Raw genomic sequence first — 5,796 nt, forward strand, 5'->3', positions numbered from 1 at the left:
AAAATGATTAAAAAATAATAATAAAGAAAAGAAATAATAATATAAATGAAGACCATACACATTGCCCTTGCTGCTGTAACACACAGGAGTCAAATAGATTCTTTCTGTGCAAAGGGATAATGAGCAAGTTCAATATCAACAGTCAAAACAAAGCCAGGGGCCAACTTCAGAACTGACCACCAGTTTCTCATATGCAAATTCAAGTGCAAGCTGAAGGAAATGAAAACAAGTCCACAAAACCAAAATTCAACCCTGGGTATATCCTGCCTGAATTGACAGGCCATCTCAAACATAGCTTGGACTCATTGAACACTAACGACTGAAGATCAGAAATGTTGTAGGGTAACATCGAGGATGTTATATGTAAACAAGCAAAAGAGCATTTAAAAGATAGAAAAGAAACAGAGACCAAACTGATGTCAGAAGAGACTCTGATATTTGCTTTTGGATGTTGAGTACCTAAATGGAATGGAAGAAGTAATGTAAAAGAACTGAACAGAGGATTTCAAAGCGCAGCTTGAGGGGGGAAAAGAATTGCAATAAAATGTACAGAGTCCCGGAGTTAGGGAACCAAAACAGAGGAGCACCTTGACGTTGCTTAAGCTGAAAGAAGTGACCACAGCAGCAAGCCTCACGCTGCAATATTGAAGGGCTCCACGGGCACAGCCTTGGATCCAACGATAGAAGGAACACTATTCCATTGTTGCTATTCCATTGTTTCAAGAGATGTATATGGTTGAGAGCGAGGATATTAAAGGAAGGAGTCCAAGCTGCATTGAAGGCATCGGCCCAAAGCAAGGCTCTAGGAATCGACAGAGTGTACCAATGGAGATGTTTCAACCAATAGAAGCAACACTGGAAAAGCTCACCTGGCTGTGCCGAGAAATTGAGACGACAGCTACCTTACCTCGATCAATGGACGCTAGTGATCTGGTGAGGGTGGCTCCTGCTGCGTTGCACACCTCACAGAACGAATAAAAAAACGTCCAGGTCTCACACTGGGTGTGATAGTGAGGATCTTGTAGGAACTCAACTACACAGACTCCGTCTAGCACGGGCCTGGGCTTCAGGCACAGTTCCCAGGCGTGGCTGGCAGTTAGACAGGCAAGGAAGTCAGGGAGTGTTTGGAGGAAGTGAGCAAAAAATGAGAGTTACTCTTCTGTTCCAGCTTGGTATTAATCATGTGGAGGTGGTTTATTTCCCTTAAGCAAAACTAAGGCATTTTGTGAGTGTGGGACATTAACATTAATTTATTCAACATTTCCTCAGTGCCAACTGTATTGCAGAGGCTGAGAAAACGAGAGTTAGTGAGAGTGGGGTCCCTGACCCATGGCTTCCAACCTGACAGGGATTGCAATCATGCAAACAGACACTGTGGTCATTGTGTGGGCCACTGAGAACACGGGTGAAAGTTCACCAGAGGAGGGTCAAAGGATATTAGTGTCGGACCAAGGTGGAGGGTCTTTCCTTGAAGCTATATTACCTCTCTGTAAAGATGGCGGGAGGAGCTTTTCCTCTTCTTCTTTTTAACAAAAAAAGTCTTTTTTTCAAAGCCTAGTTTAAGATTCCCAATTCTAGGAGTCATGATGGAGGGAATGAAGATTAGAAGACAGGGCAGGTTGGCAGGTGAAGCCCAGAAGCGGCTTGCTGAAGAGTGCATCGTTTCTCCCTTGTCCGATAGTTTCTAAGTAGGTGTGTGACCCCGGGAGGGGAGGCAGTCCTGTACCACAAGCCTGTCCAGGAGCCAATGTCCTTCTCATTTGCCTTTCCATCTTCTAGGATGCTCGCTCTGTTTGCATAATCAAAGCTGAGTCATTAGTATCACATCAACATGAAGAAAGAACAATGTAAAAGGCACACAATCTCCTCCGGCAGAAGCGATGTAGAAGCAGTGTGCACCTCTCTGATTGCGTGTCGCCGACCAGATCTGAGTCACATGGCAACACCTAGGGACAGAAGAGGCTGGGAAAGATGTGGCCGCTAGCTAAGGAGTCACGTGTCAAGCTGAGAGGGAAGAAAGGAAGAGGAGATGCCAGTGGGCAACCTGAAACCTCTGCCACAGTAGGGGAAGGATGGCCTTGGGAGGGGAGGTTCAAGCGGAAGCTGAAGGAAAGTCCACAAAAAACAAAATTCAATCCCGGGTATTCTCTCCTGCCTGAATTGAGAGACCATCTCAAAGATAGATTGGACTCACTAATGACTGAAGGCCAGAAATTCTATAGGGTAACATCAAGGATGTTATATGTAAACAAGCAAAAGAGCAGTTGAAAGCTAGGAAAGGAAAAAAGACCAAAATGGATGTTAGAAGAGACTCTGAAATTCGCTCTTGAACGTTGAGTGCTGATGATTACTGATCTAGTGAGGGCAGCTCCTGCTACATCTCCCACCTCACAGACCTAATACGCATGGTCAAAGGCCCGGCAGCAAAGGAGAGTAAGGTGGGCTTGTAGAGGGATGTTCTAGCCATCATACTGACTATCTTATTTATGTTATTTCACTCAAACTTCATACCTATGTAAAGGAGGGTGTTTTTTTTTAATTTATTAACTTTGCTTTTTATTGTCAATATTGGTGGAAAGTTATTTGATTGAAGTATTCAGTAAAATAATAATAAATGTTAAAGTTTAGTGGGTGGGGGAAATAAGACAATTCCCTCCTATCAACAGTTACTGGGTGCCTAAGGCTGAACAAAACAGAACCAGTGTGTGTTGCTTCTGAGTTGAGCAGCATTCGTGGTCATCAGTGGAGGCCAACAGGGACATGAGTGCCAAGGCCAACTTCAATATCACCACGAAGGAGAGAGGTGGGCCAAGGAGGGCAGTGGACTCCATGGCCTTCCGAGTCTTCCAGACCAAAGCCCAGCTCACTGTCATCGTGTCCATTCTGACCCACAGTGAAGCTACGGAGCAGGTTGCAACTGCCCCATAGGGTTTCTGAGGCTGTAAATCTTTTTTTTTTTTTTAATCATTTTATTGGGAGCGTGAAGGAGGGTTTTAACACTTCACTTTACAGAAGAGGAAAGTGACTGTCTGAGAGATTAGGTTATTTTCCCAAGATCATACAGCATTCAGTGATCAGGTCAGGTTATGAGTCGAAGTCCCAAGTTCTTGGACTCTCCACGAAGCTACACTCTCTCTTTGGGAATGCCGTGAAGTAGCGGAGCCTACCTTCCCTACTCCAGAAGTCACAGTGGGAGCGAAGATTAGAAGACAAAGAAGTAAGTTCGTAGGTGAATCCAAGTTGCAACATCTTAGAAAGCCAACCCCTTTTGAGTCTAAGATTCTGCTTTGAAACCGAACCACCCCTGGCTGGTTCTGGTTAGTTGACTTCTGAGTGTTGTTAGCTGCCATCATGTGGGTCCTGACTCAAGCCAACCCTGTGTGTGCAGGGCAGAACCACTTTATAAGGCTTTCAAGACTCTGGCCCGTTAGAAATGGATTGCCAGGCCTGTCCTCCGAGTGCCTCGGGATGGGTGCCAACTGCCAACCTTTGGGCCAGAAGTTGAGCACTTCACCATGTGTGCCACCCAGGGACTCCTAGAAAGCTAGCAGATCCCTAAAGCTGTGAGGATTCCTTCGAGACACTCGGATTATCTTGGACCCCGGAGGACACTTAGATCATCTTGGTATATTCCAGCATGCAGGGATGATGGGGGTCTGCCGTGGCCCATTCGAACCCATCCCATGCTGCAAGCTCCCCACCTCTCTGCCCAGTATCTCTGTGGCCTGGTGCCCTTCCAATGAGTCCAGCTGAGGGAGAGATCGATTCCACTTAGAGGCAGAGGTTGGGTGAGACCAGATGGGATGCCCAACTATATGCTCTCCTGTTCTGTCCCTGGAGAAGGCCACAGGTTGAAGAGCCTAGGGAGAGCCGGGTTCCACCCACCCAAGCCCGAGGAGGTGTGAACCCCTGTAAAGAATATTCATCTTCACCATCCTTGTCTTAGGGCCTTCTGAGAATGAGCCCCTAGACCAGCGGTTCTCAACCTGTGGGTCACGACACCTTTGGGGGTCGAACGACCCTTTCACAGGGGCCACCCGATTCATAACAGTAGCAAAGTTACAGTGATGAAGTAGCAACCAAAATAATTTTATGGTTGGGGGTCACCACCACATGAGCAATTGTATTAAAGGGTCACGGTACTAGGAAGGTTGAGAGCCACTGCCCTGGACTATCGGGTTTCCAACACTGATTCTGACCTCCATGAATGCTGGAGGTGGCCCTTATTCCTCTCACCCTTTCCCAGCCCCAACCTTGAAGAACAATCGCTCTGCATTGTGCAGTAGACTTGGCCTATGAATAATTCATCAGGGCTCCGCACTCAGGGGGAGTATTTGATTTCTGATGCTTCTTACCCTGGAGGAAACCACAAGGATGCATCTGCTTAGAGTTAAATGAATGGATGGGAGGAAGGAGGGAGAGAAGGAAAGATTGGATTAAAGGAAGAAAGACATGGAAGGAGGAGGAGAGAGAAGGAAAGGAAAGTTTCGCTACAGAATATGTGTTCTTCTGGCAGTCTTAGAAGTCATAGGGCTTTCGCTCATCCTGGAAACAGGCTCAGGGGCAGCTGCTGCAGGTGACACGTCACCCTCCTCCAGGGGAGTAGGACTGTCCTGGTTGAACTTGCCCAGCTCACACTGGGGTCCTGACCCGTAGGAACCCACCCAGAACCTGTGTGGAAGGTTCCTCTCACAATGCCCGAGGCTGTGGGGGCATCCTCTCATTTGAAGTCAGCAGTCCTAAAATAGGTAGAAGCAACCTTGGTGGTGTAGTGGGTTATGGGTTGAACTGCTAAACACAGAGTCAGCAGTTCGAAACCATCGGGGTTCTTCAGAAGAAAGAGGAGGCTTTCTACTCCCATAAAGAGTTACAGTCTCAGAAACCCACAGGGGCAGTTCTATCCGGCCCCATAGAGTCTATATGAGTTGCAATTGACGCTGTGGCAGCGGGTTTGGTTTGACTTTTTGGGGAAAAGGAGAAGGAAAGAGGTGGGGACCCAGGTGAGAGGCTGAGCTCAACCTGAGTTCCTCCTCTTGGGGTCCTGGAGCGTGGGGGATCCACTGGTGGCTGGAGGTGGTCAGGGGGAGATGGGGTAACCGAGCCCTTGTCTCCTCCAATCCTGCCCCTCCCAGGACAGTAACTGCAAACCACGTCTTACAGAATCGCTGGGCTCAGGTGGACCAGGCTGCCCTGTGGCAACCAGTGAGTGTGTTGCTGACTGCCTCAAATCGATGCAGCGCATGTCGGAGCAGAACTGTGCAGCCAAGGGTTTTCCATGGCCGGTCTCTCCGAGGCGGAATGCCAGGTCTCATTGCAGTTGGGAGGTGCTATTGAGTTGCCTGAACTCACAGGACCCTATGCCCAACAGAACAAAACACTGCCCAGTCCTGCACGGTCCTCACAATGGTTCTGATGCCTGCGCCCACTGTGTCCATCCGGTGTCCATCCATCTCGTTGACCGTCTTCCTCTGCGTCCCTGCTCCTCCACTTCACCAAGCATGATGTGCTTCTCAGGGACGGCTCTCTCCTGACAACAGGTCCCAAGTACGTGAGACGAAGTCTCACCCTCCTTCCCTCTCAGGAGCGCTCTGGTCGTAACTCTTCCACGACAGATTCGTTTGCTCTTTTGGCAGTCGGTGGTTCTTTCGCTGTCCTAACGAGCACTACAGTCCAAATGCAGCCGTTCCTCTTCAGCCGTCCTTACTCAGTGTCCAACGAGCACAGGCCCATGAGGCGACTGAAAACACCACGGCTTGGGCCAGCCCCACCTCAGTCCTCAAGCCACCTCCCTGCTTT

Source organism: Echinops telfairi, unplaced genomic scaffold (genome assembly GCF_000313985.2).
Source record: "Echinops telfairi isolate 266 unplaced genomic scaffold, ASM31398v2 ScPeMD7_18;HRSCAF=68, whole genome shotgun sequence".
NCBI lineage: Eukaryota > Metazoa > Chordata > Mammalia > Afrosoricida > Tenrecidae > Echinops > Echinops telfairi.